At 34.4% G+C, this 13,251-nt stretch overlaps 1 protein-coding gene across 1 annotated transcript in view; it reads right to left on the bottom strand.

Annotated features, from left to right (window-relative positions):
* The window catches only part of LOC134672592 (SH2 domain-containing protein 4B-like), a 53,860-nt gene extending 43,042 nt beyond the window's left edge, over positions 1 to 10,818 (bottom strand). Inside the window, exons 1-2 of the mRNA XM_063530545.1 lie at positions 10,630 to 10,818; positions 1,755 to 1,801 (exon numbers count right to left, since the gene is read on the bottom strand). The gene's annotated coding sequence lies outside the window, so the exon portion shown is untranslated. The remainder of the gene's footprint in view (positions 1 to 1,754; positions 1,802 to 10,629) is intronic.
* Between the last annotated feature and the right edge of the window lie 2,433 nt (positions 10,819 to 13,251).

The raw sequence follows: 13,251 nt of genomic DNA, 5'->3' as shown, positions 1-13,251 counted from the left end.
TATTTCGCCAACATTCCGAAAAGCATCACAATATTCGTAATTTTTTGCGTCCATTATAATCGCATCTAGCTTATGGATGTAACCGAGCTAACATTCGATGGCTATGTTTAAAGTCAAATAGGAACACTACTGGCCCCAAAACGTTACCTAGATCAGCCGAAACTAGTTTAGAAGGCTTATTTTGCATATTATAAAACTATTACTCAACATAAACAGCATTGTGTAATAATATCGTGCTAACTGAACATTATAGGCTTTACCAATAAATATACCGTTATTTCATGATGTACATGAATTTTTTGTAAATTGACGGTTTTCACGCTAAAGCGATATTACAGTTAACGCAAAAATTGTAAATTAATTATCTAAGATAATTAAATAAGAGAAATGGATGAAATATTTCTTGCTATAGTTCTGTCAAGTCAGCCAGGATACAATGGTAGGTAAAATTATTAACATTACTACAAAGAAACGAAAAGTAAAAAAGTAGGTACCTTATTATATATTTTTTACAATTAATTAGTGTCAGTTGTTCAAAAGAAAGCGTTTATGCAAAAATAAAAGGACTTGACCCTATAGTGTATTTCCTAGCAGCTGTTTTTCTCCAAATTCCATCCGACCTCCGACATCGGATCGGACCATATCGGACAGTGTGAAAACGCTCGTATTATAATTGTTTTTCGAATTCATTCGATTGGACGACTTTCAACCAAACATGGGCTTCAGTTTCATAAAAACAAATAACTGTAAACCGAAACCATAAAGCTCCTACGTGACACTGGGCCGTTTCCTCTGCTCCAGTTGCCATATACAATGGCTTATCACCCGTTCCGAGCGTCGCCTACAATAATACTAAAGGTGACATTCGGATGGCGACTGCGGACAGCACGCAGCGCTGCTTCGGCACTGACGCGGTTAACGCCATTTTCAATTTCCTTGATAAATTGCGTTGATGTCGTTGCGGTATTACTCAAATAGAACGTTCAGTTCAGTTTATCACAATACTGAGGCCTAGTCCTTCATTGGGGAAGTGGGCAGGAGTCTGAGAGAGGGTAGTCTCGACCTTCGCTCCGGGTCATTCCTTATGCAAAGGTTGGCCATCGCAGGCGTGATGAGCTCCTTTTGTCTGGAGGGGCGCGGGGCGAATTTTGTTAGTTTAGGTTAAATAATTGTAATTTTGTAAGTAGATTGTAAGATTTTTTAAATGTATAAGCAAAAAAAAAAATTACAGATCTAGAATGTTAAGCGTAAGAGTCATTTTAGATCAATGTATTTCATTGATCAATTTAACAATAAAATCGACAGTGACATTGCCCGTATCAACACTTCAGCATTTACGCAGCAATTTTTTTTTCCCTAATTCAGTCTGCACCAGCATTACTGCAGCAGTATTGCAACGCGACATTACTACCGACTGCATTGGCGCAACAAATGTCAAAAATCTGAGCAGCAACATCGATCGTGCTGTAGTCTGAATCCGAACGGTACCTTAATGGCCATTATTATACTAAAACATGCACAACCAGGTCATGGAGTATTAATTGTGACTTCTTATTTTATTGTGCGAAATATGAATGAGATGTCAAGGAAGAATTATGAGAGTGAGCCATCATGATGAAACTATATATGCCAGCAAAGGAAGAAAAAATGCAATTATAAGGGAAGGAGGAAATTACAATTATAGTAGTTGTTTTTTAAAGGAATTTTTGACTATTATTTATTAATTTCCAACTTGGATTTAAACTGAGACTCACCTTTGTCAGTCACCGGGCTATAACTGAACGTGGAAACTCATTCAAACCTGAAACAAACAAGTTTGATTAATCCAAAAATGAATTAATATTGAATCGAGATCTATCAGAAAGAGTCGAATGAATGATTAAATGTCTTGCTGATTGCATATCGAAATGAAAATACGAGATTTAATTTTTTTTTTACAGTACATATGGTCCTATTTTCCCGCACTAGTGCGTAAAATTGCACTTTTCGCGCGATGTCAAAAGTTTAAAGGGCTATAAAACGCTGTACGATACACGTGCCAATAGGTAATTCGCAACTCGTGTCGATTTAAAACACTCCTTTCGGTCGTGTTTTCATTTATCGGCACTCGTTTCGAATTTCCTCTTTTCCGCACTTGTATCTTAAATAACTATTATGTATACCTACGATAGTGTCTCTGCTCTGCAAACGTGTAATTTCCTAATTTCTAATTCCTACTTCCATTTATCAAAAGTCAAAGCAAAATTAATGATTTACAAAGCATTTTCATTCGACGCAGCGGCACGCATGTGCGTCAGTTTACTAACAGCACAGAATAAATAATAGTACTCGGTACAGAAGACTCACTCTCACAAAACGCGTCTGTTACGATCAGCACAGATATGGCCGCTAGGTGGCGACAGCGCCACACGCGGCTTATGGCTTTCCCCAGAATTGGGGCGGGAAATCTGTAGCAAAGCGACGCGACGAAATCGCGGAGTGAGCCACGCCTGCTAACAGAGACAATAGAGCATTTTACATTCACCAAAAATAAAAACCACTCCGCGATTTCGTCGCTTTGCTACAGGTAGCTACAATGGCTACAAGTACATCCGTTCCACACCAATTTTGGTGACTAGCCATAAGCCGCGCGTGGCGCTGTCGCCACCTAGCGGCAGACGCGTTTTGTTCGAGAGTGAGTCTTTTGTACCTAGTACTATTATTTATTCTGTGTTCTCGCTTACAACTGAAAGTTACGAAACGCGAAATGTGAAAACGTTTTCCTTGTGCCTAATACATGAAAGGATTAGCAAATGGGCATATATTACTAAAAACCGCCACTAATTAGTCATTTGTACTGCGTTAGGCAATCCTATTATTTAGGAAACTCACTCGTTGCATAAAAGCCTAAGTTTTTCCTTCCCTCACTTACCCATTTAGGTTAAAATATAAAAATGCAATGTGACATTTACCTATATTGTATAATTTGATTTAAGTTTTAGGAGTACCTACCGATTCATTGGGTTGAAATTCTATTGTCTTGAAATCGAATGAAAAGAAATGATGTTTAAAATACAGAAGTAAAATAGTAGATAGTAATAGAAGTAAAATTAGTACTATGGAAAGGACCATGGAACTTACCGTCGACGATTAAAACAACTTCAAGGTGAGAACAAAGAAAATATCTTAAGTTAAGCAATCAAATTTAGACAGGGTAAATAAAGAGAGAGTACCTAATACGTGCTAATACTTTGAAACGATAAATTACGGCTTCTATTAGGGCGTTAACCAGAAAAGGTTAGTTTAGAGAACACAATAATACAAAAGTTAGAGGACAATCAAGTACCCACTTAAGTGTAAAGGCTTGATTCCACCAGTGTGTGGCACTATGCGGCACAAGCATTTTCAGTACAAAAATGTTTTCACCACACCAGCTCGGAAAGGCTTATTTTGCACTTCATAAACGAATAGCAAAGTTGCATTTTATTCACATGTGAGGCAAAGTAATCAAATGCAATTTTTGAGTTGTTTTCTTAAGTGTGCTGGTAGAATTGACTTTTAAATGGTGAATTTGGATGATAAATATTTAATAACATTCATTTGTATTTGATTTGGTTTGATTTTGTTTGATATTTTACATTTAATATTTGCTTCGGTTGGTGTGGTGAAAAATTTTGTGTTTCACTCGGGGGCAAATTTTGTTTAACCCTCGTGCTTTGAAACCCTCACAATGCTCAAGATTCCATTATTAGAACCACTCGCTACGCTCGTGGTTCAATTTTGGAATCTTTCGCTTGCTCGGGTATCAATATTAGCACGAGTGGTTAAACAACATCTTTGCCCCCTTGTAAAACAAATAACTATTGTATGGTGCCACACTGGGGAATTCTGCCTTAACCCTCGAAGCTGGCCCCCATTTTGTTACAGTTGATTCGCCAAAAGCGGATGTCAGTGTTGCATCATAACGGCCAGGAACTTGACAAGATAAGAAATTACCCTCATAGTATACACATGAATGGTTTTGTACGGGTGATTCGAATGTTAATGCCATCTCGGTTGCATAAGAGATGTCGTAACGTATTTAGGATCGTATACATACAATACACAATTTAGAGATGCATACCTACATACACAAAAAAAAAATTGTTCATTCAGCACATTTATTGCCAATCCTTCAATTTTATTACTAGTTTCGATTTTTATGACTCTTAAGAAGGAAGTATAGCACGTGATCGTCCATACAAAAAGAGAAAACGTTTTCCACTTCTAAATATTTTCCATTTTCCATGATTTTTAGTATGCTACTGACACAATGAAAAACTAGGTTTATAGGTTTTCCTAACTTCACAATTTGCAATACAAAAAAATTTAAGCTATTCCTATAAACCTAGAATAGCATTAATATCTGAAACGATCGACATCTAAATCAAAGTGGCATATATGTTAAGATTTAGTTAGTGGAAGACATTTTCTCCCGTAATGGAACTTGTATGACAAAAGTACCTTTTGTCAGTAGCAATAGATAGGTACCTCGCTCTTAAATTAAAATAGACGCCAATGAGTGACGTAAATGTTAAATGAGAATGTTTCCAGAAACTTTAAAAAATTGTGTGGCTTATGCTGAAGGCTTATTTAGAAGGGTAGGTATGTATTTTGACTAACATCCGTTATCGACCTAGGTTTGGTATTTTCAGCAATAGGCAGGACAAGTTAGAAGCTAAATCTGTGTTTATTATGATTGCATCCACGATTGCATCAGATCGCTAAGGTCGATTATTTAGAGACTTATTTTCGGCCGTGACATTTTGTGCGTCGTGTTTTCGGAAGTAGAAATTCTTCCGTTCGAATTAACACTCACAAATCAATTCTACGTATCATTCTATGTAGGCCATTTTATAAAATGAAAAGCATTTTGTTTTATTTTATTATATGACTATTTATTCTTAGCTAAGTGCCTATAATCCTAACATACTCGTAGGTAGGAATATTAAATTTAATATGTATATGATCGTTTATTTCATAACTAAAAACTAAAATCTCCTATATCCCAGAGTCATTTTTGCAGTTTTATTTTCGAAACCATGTTTTATTCCATTAACTACATAAAATATAAAAAATATAATTCTAATTAAATTTGTCCTTTTAAAAGTACATCGGGACTTACGAAAGTATTATTACATTGTATACCCCAGAAGTGTCCCATATTGTCACTTCACATGCCATTATTATAATAGGGGTTTGTTTTTGTCCCTAATCTTATTTTAGAACAGTACCTCGAATGATGCGGGTGGCTCATGTTTGGAGAGAGTTAAAATAAAAATACGTTTACTACGGTTACATCTTCTTCTCCAGATGTACCTACGAGTAAGTTATACTTATACATATTACAAAAATTAAGGATTATAGTATTTTAATCATGTCATCATGAGGACAAACTATCTGGTAAGTACGAGTACATTATGCGTTATAAATAACGATGAAAATGTCCAAGAAGCTTGGTTATTAATTATTTCAACATTGTACCCCATATAGCTTCCTTGAGGTTTCAAACATTTCTTGAACATAGCTAGGTACAACAGTAGGACTTCAATAATTGCATATCACTATGCTTCGCCATATAGCATCCTACACATAATTACCTAGTTACAGAAAAACTGTGGAAATGGCATTTTTAGAAAATAATGTTGCTTTAAACATTTACTTTCATATGTAGATCATGAATCTAGGCTACAACAAATGAAGTTGAGCCAGCAGTTAAACTAGAAACCGCGATCATTGGTAAAATATCGCCGTTTACCCACTAACGTTTATTCAGCACAACGGTAACAGACATTAAAATAACTGACGACGCACAAAGACAGTTACTACTTACCCATTTTACAAGTAAGCATGCTGTAGTTACAAAAACGAGTAATAGATACTGTTAATCTTTAAATACACGTGAGTTATTTAGGTTTCAGACAGAAATAAAAAGCAACGCCGTCAAATGAGGTATATCTTAAATAGATTGACTGCAGAAGTGCAGAATAGGACTACAAAAAGGCCTACAAGCAGATGAGACCACACGGAGAAAAAAATAGACTCTCGGCTCGATTCGGGAAATGAATAAGAGATGCACTAGATATGAAATAGTAAAGATATGTGACGTTCCACGGCAAAAGGTACCTTATGGCGGCTGGCGCTGCGATTCGGGAAATTAATTCTTAGAGATTCACTAGATATGAAATAGTAAAGTTATGTAACGTTCCACGACAAAAGGTACCTTATGGCGGCTGGCGCTTACGTCGCATAGCGCCGCAATAATATTGGAGCGACGTTAATAATCGTAAGCGCCAACCGCCATAAGGTACCTTTATCCGTGGGACGTCACATATCTTTACTATATCGTATCTAGTTAATCTCTAATTCACTTTCCGAATCGTGCCGTCTGGTAAATCAATGATATCTGGCCCGTTGGAGATTTGTAAACAGGTAATAAATACAATTATCGATATAATGCCGCACTTAAAGAACAATAGCGATATTATCGACGTTTATATCCAACGTAATGATTTATTATTCCATAACTATTTAACCTAAAAGGAAACGATGTTAATAGGTAACATGTCTGGCAAAACAAAGACTTGTTGTTGTTATTATTTATACCTTTATCTATTTAGACTTAATCTAATTGTGTCAAGAGATTAATGAATAATTGCACCTTATCAATGTTTTATTATCATAATCTTTTATGAAACAATGCAATGTGTAATATTTTGACTGACAACCATTTTCTAAAATTGCATAACCGCGCGTCCTTCTTAAAGAACAAACTGGTGATATAACTATCAAGTTAAAAAAAAAGATGTAACGTTCTAAAACTTCTAAAGTATTCAGGGTGCGTTCGAATCCAGAGACCGTTGGTTCGTTGTTACATAAATGGAATTTTAATTTACTATTAGAATTCAACGTCTTTGGTGCCAAAAGAACTTCGTGCAAATACATACATAGTTTGACTAGCAAATGATAAAGAAAAGGTATACACAGACAAATTTATAGTTTTGAGGCCAATACAACCTTTATTTGTTATACCTATTTTATTCCCACAGTTAGTGACACCAATGGCGAACCCGATTATGTTTGCTTAATACTTTTAATCGTCTTTAAAGAAAAGAAGTTTTTTGATTTCATTATCAGTATTAGTATCGCCATACAGCGGGGAAACATGGCCACCTTGCCCGTTGACGGCGATCTGGGCCAAATATTTATCTGTAGGTTATTTAAAAAAAAGTTTTATGATGGTAATTTGGTTCTTTTTTGTTTTTATCAATATATAATTTAAACAAAATTAAACTATGTAATTATAATTGGATCAAGTAATATCATACAACTAATGGACTGTTATATGATGTACATTATCGTTCAACAAAGTCGGGTCACTTTTTAAATAGAGTGTCGCGTTTTCATTGCTCTTAAGAAATTTCTACTACGTACCTTACCATTTATTCAATAAGGAAAGGAACTACGACGTTTCCGTCGAGTATCGCTAAAAGTTTGTAAAATATGTAATAATTTATTTTCTCGGTATCGCGCAAAAATACCTTTAGCAATAATTTGAATTAATTTAACTCTAACTTTACAATTAGTCAAATGTTGCAAAGCCGTGATTCACTGTTGTTGTGAAATTTAATTAGAGCCTAAACTTGGTTAGCTGAGCTATAATTATCCTTGAACCCAAAAGAGTGGAAAATTAACTAAAATGAAAGTAAATAAACATCTGCCTTTATTTAAACAACGATATTGTTATCGTTACCACAGTGCGGAAACATATGTAGTGAATAAGATAGCTTATTCGAATACGATTTTTTTCAGTATTTAGTCATTTTAGTGAATACTTTTTTTCTGTTTTTAGATAGGTATATTTTCCACTAATTAATAATGCATGTATATTGTACAGTCGCGACGCGAGACTGTTATGCCATTTAGGGTTTTTGTTCATTGGAAATTCTATAGCGTAAGTTATTAAAACAACCCATTTAGCTAGGACCCTAAATCGCGCAACAATCGCTGAACGTGATCGTACATCGTTTAATCTACCGATAGTCTTGTAAGTACAATTAAAACCTAATTGGTATACTGAGTTATTACTGATGAATATGATTGTTTTAATGCATTTAGGGCGGTATAGTATATAAAACCGCGTTTAGAATTAGGAGATAAAGATTTCTAAAAGTATACATACATACATACATCACTGGCTCAGTGACCCAAAGAGGATTTTGGCCTCTGACACAAGAGAGCGCCATTCTGCCCTATTCTGCGCCACTTCACACCAGTCGGGTATTCCGAGGGCGGACAGGTCTAAAAGTATATATGTGTTTTTATGAATAACTCAATATAACTCAATATTAAACACATCCATACTCGGCCCTTTCCTTTCTCTCTTATCTCATCTTGTTTACTCTGATAGGCTATCTTGAACTTTATCAAATGCTCACTTTGTTTGTTCCTCGAATTTCGTATGAATGTATTAAGGAATTATGCGTCTTAAAATTTTAAGTCAAGTGTTTTCGACCATGGCATACTTGATGTCACTATAAAAGCATATAGCATGCTGTTTATAAATATGTACGCAATTTAGAACTAGATATTCTTTTTTTGTATTGTTTGCTTATACAGCGCCTCTTGCAGCACAGATAAAATATTAAAAGGTATGGTACGAGTATAGTATAGTACACAACCTTTATCTTGTATTTTTAAACATTCATATTAACGAAGTCGTGCGAGAAAAGATTTATTATTATGATGATTAAATTAACAATAACAGTCATGTATTCATTCCTCACAAAATCGCTATATTAAATTTTTTATTGTTTGATCGGCACTAATAATAGTAATTATTAAGTAAACAAACATCAACCTTGATTCACGAACAAGGTGACCCAATAAGTATTCAGTATTCACACATTCTTCGAATACACAAAGGTACAAAACAGACAAAGATCCTCAGTTGCCTAAAGCCCTACCCTGGACCTTGAAACTCCGTTATCCATGACTCACTCATCAGCAAATTGTCGATTCTCACTGACCGATTCTAAACCTTATTTCAAAGAAATAAGGCCTAAAGTTTGTCAGTTTAGTTGCTGTTAGTAAATACAAAGAGGCCATTGGAGCCGATAGTTACATTCCATACATGTCGGTGTTTTAAATGGAAGTGTTTTCGAAAGAGGTATTCAATCTCGCTGAGTAAATTGAAAGTGTCAAGTTTACTTAAATATGTGAAATGCATTGGGCTTCTGAAGTTCCGTAGAAAAGGTTTTTGGATTTATTTTGTAATATATTATCGTTAGAAAATTTATGGCGTAACAGGTTTTGTTTACTTCATATTTATACGTATGTGACTTGTTTAAATGCTCAAAATAATATCAACTTTCTACTTATACCACTTGCCACTTGCTATAGTCCGTTTTTTTAGCATTAGAAAGAACTTCGCAGAAGTTCGCTTGTGGTTCTAAATCTGGCACTTTTAGCGGTAACAATTTGAAGTAAATTATATGTATTGAGCATGCTACATTAGATAATTCAATAATTATTAACAATTAACGAGCCTGATAGAAACTGCACGCTTGCTTCTGCGGAGTTCTTTCTAATGCTAAAAAAAACGAACTATAGTAAGCCCTTAGTGAGTGCTGTTGCAAACTTTGAGTATTTAGTAACTGGAGACGCCATGGCTGTCATTTTCTGTACAAAACTGTCTACCGATTTTAGCGGGGTAGGGGCACGTCAAATGTATGTACCTACGTGACGTACAAATAGCTATGTCAGATAAACGTCAGCCCATATAGAAGTTTGCAGAGTTGAGCAAGGTTTTCGGAAGAGGGGTAAGTTCTTAAAGGCAACTCCGGTTATTAAATGCTCTAAGATTGCAACATACCAATCAAATTAAGTATGGTACTCCAATACTGACGTCAGTCATAAAAAACAAGCGTCAAAAACCATCAAGTTAGTCATACTGCCCATTGTCACCCATTGTCCTATATACAGTACGTTACTTTTGAGAAGATACATTTCGTCATAAAACAATATACATATAAGAAACGTTAATAGTATTATGAAACTTATAATATGATTTAATTTCTTCTATGTAGGTATACATCACGTTATTAAAAGTTAATTAAGATTATGAAATACATGATATTCGAGTGATTTAATTTAGAATGGTGTGTTGTATAATTAAAATTGCTGACTTGCGTAAAACACGAATACGAGTTCACTCGTTAACTAAGCTAATGTAGTAATTAGTTAAGTACTAGGGCATTACGTAGGTATTATGGAATCAAAATTAGAGAACACTTTAAAAACTTCGTATGACCTAAATAATTGTTGTAAGAAAATGGTTGGATAGAAAAAAATCAAAATAAATAAATTATTATAACACATACATAGAACTCTATTACAATTGAAAATAATTAATGACCTTAATATTTTTTATAAATATGTACATACATATATTATTAATACATATAAATAATAAAAATGTTACTCAACAACTGTTATGTTATACATATGTATAGGTATATAATACATAATTATAAAATGTGTACAACAAACTCAAGTTGCTCTACATATTTCCTTAATTAACAGTAGTTATTATTCCATTACTTACGAGACGAAACAGGAAAAAAAACCGTCCTGTAAGTATAGCTTTTCACAAACCACGAAAACACAACACTAGATCCACAGAACAAACTCAAAGTAAGAAACTTTTTAATTTATCAGCGGGAACTTTTTTTAAATTCGGAACGCGCGCGCGTCTGTCCTCGAAGCGCGCTCTGGGCCGACTGGTGCGTTCAGAAACAAGAGAATGTGGCTTTACAAACGGTATGCTGCCGGTACCATTCTGCACCCAATGCACTTTATTTTCTCTTTATAGATAGTAAGATAGGTATTTATTATGTCTTCTCTTTATAGATAGGAATTTATTATGTCTTTAAATGTTTATGTATTTTACTACACGCACAGCAAATAAAATAAATGTAACAAATTACATTTGCATAGGTATTTGAAGAAGAAAGTCTTATTACTATTAGCTTTTAATTTCACCACCAAGCACGATTTTGAAATTAAAAGCTAATATGAGTTTCTTTTTCAGCAAAAACGTTACTAATTTATGATATTGTTTTTATAAAATTAAAAATATTATCATATACCTACCTAAATAAAAAAAAACATAATGAAATAATTTAGGCATGCTTTTTTAACCAATCCAAGAATGTAACGTCATGCCCTGAAATTTCGACTCTTATACTGATTAATTATAATAGAAACATTTTGCAAAACAATAATAATTACCTAAATTATTAACCTACGAATATATACGATAATATAAATTTCAGGATAGTATAAATTTGTTACTCATAAACTAAAATTACAACTCCAACCAATAACTTTCAGAATGCCCCATCAAATTTCGCTCGGCGGCCTATCACGAACTGTTTATCACAACACGACACGCTGTTCGGCGCAGGCGCAGCCGGAAACACCGGCAAGGGTTTTGTTCTACACAAACTACATATTACTTAATAGCTTGTAGTTTTAAGTGTATATTACTTAATCTTAAACGGTAGCAATGAAGAGGTGAACCGTTATGTTCTTGGTTAGAAATATTCTTACAGAAAATCGGACAGAATACTGTTCGAGAAGAGAGAGAGAGAGACAATGTTTGACTGTGCTTAATATGTTTGACTGTGCTTAATATATTTTTGAGGTCTAGGGGGGAGGCCTTTGCCCAGCAGTGGGACACCTTATAAGTTATAGACTTTATAAAAAAATAAAAAAATAAATTAAAGACAACTTCTATTATTGTCTTTAAAATATATTAAGCACACTCTCTAATATTGTAATATAAAAAATTTGAAGTAATTTCATGTCATACTTTTTGTGTTCCACTTCCAAGGTTTTTTCTCCATTAAAATTACTTAACCTTATTTAATCGAGGTGAACTCTACTACAGTGTGCCGACAGTATTAGATAAGCTGACAATGTTTACTAGGTATATCATTAACTATGCACTTTCTCCACAGTTCGAAGTATGTACTTGTAACGTCGACTCGTGTTATGAACTTTGACACAGTTGCTATAGATGCCTCTATTTGCGGCTCGTCTAAATCATATGTCATGCATGCAACGTTTTAGCGCCCTATTTTATCTCTATCTCTATACATATTTATAGTTAGAGACAGATAAAAAAAAATCTGCAGCGATTTTGATAGCCCACGCAGTGCAAGTGTCATTTTCAACGTCAAATTTCTATGAAATTATATCGTGTAAATAACACTTGCACTGCGTAGGGTATCAAAATCGCTGCAGACTTTTCTTGGTATAACTATAGTACCAAGATTGGTGTCTAATATTAATATAGTATGCGCAAATATTATTATAACGTGCATGGATACCGAAGTGTACCTGGTTGAAAATTCTTCCAAAATTATTTTAAATTCATTCATTAAAAAAAATAAAAATTGCCAAAAGTATCAAAACATAAAAATGATTGACTAGTGCAATCAAGTGAATTAACCATACATACCAAAATGTCATATTACACACCCACCCATTCAAATATATCCATTACAGATTGGAACAGCTGATAGACAATATCATTAAATAAACACTTTCTCTATGAACTATGACACACTATCGGTGTGAGATACTCCATAGTATTATGGCATCAGGCCCTAAAACAAGCGTATTGAGTGCAAAGATTAACGTTTCCCTCTTGATATTGCCTCCCTCATTGCCTAGTCAGTATTTTAGGTGTGACCTATTTATTATACAACTGTTGACAACAAATTATGAGCCTTGTAGCTTGAAATATATATATTTTTTTCCAAAAAACCATAATGTAAAACCGATCTATTATATATACGAATTTAATTATGCTGAGGTTACAAAAGCCACAGCGCCCGAATTAAAGACTAGTGTTATTTGTAACATAATTACGTTTCTAATGAATACGAAGCTAACTGAACATTTTTTACCCACTTTTTACCTCAATGATACTCTGTCTGCGTGCAATTTAACAACTGTTAGGTTTAAGATATCGGGTAGATGAGATTTTCACGCCAGCCGGTTGCACCCGGCAACAGCCTTGTCAGTGGGAATATAGCTATACGATAAACGGCCGTGTCTCATTTCTTGGCACCCTTTTCCCTCCAAAATAACAGTGGCGACGACTTAACGGACTTTACGCGTGTGTTGGTTTTATTCGGTGTAATCATGGCTAAAATGTCAGTT

Source organism: Cydia fagiglandana, chromosome 17 (assembly GCF_963556715.1).
Source record: "Cydia fagiglandana chromosome 17, ilCydFagi1.1, whole genome shotgun sequence".
NCBI lineage: Eukaryota > Metazoa > Arthropoda > Insecta > Lepidoptera > Tortricidae > Cydia > Cydia fagiglandana.
This window is presented reverse-complemented; position numbering and strand designations above follow the sequence as displayed.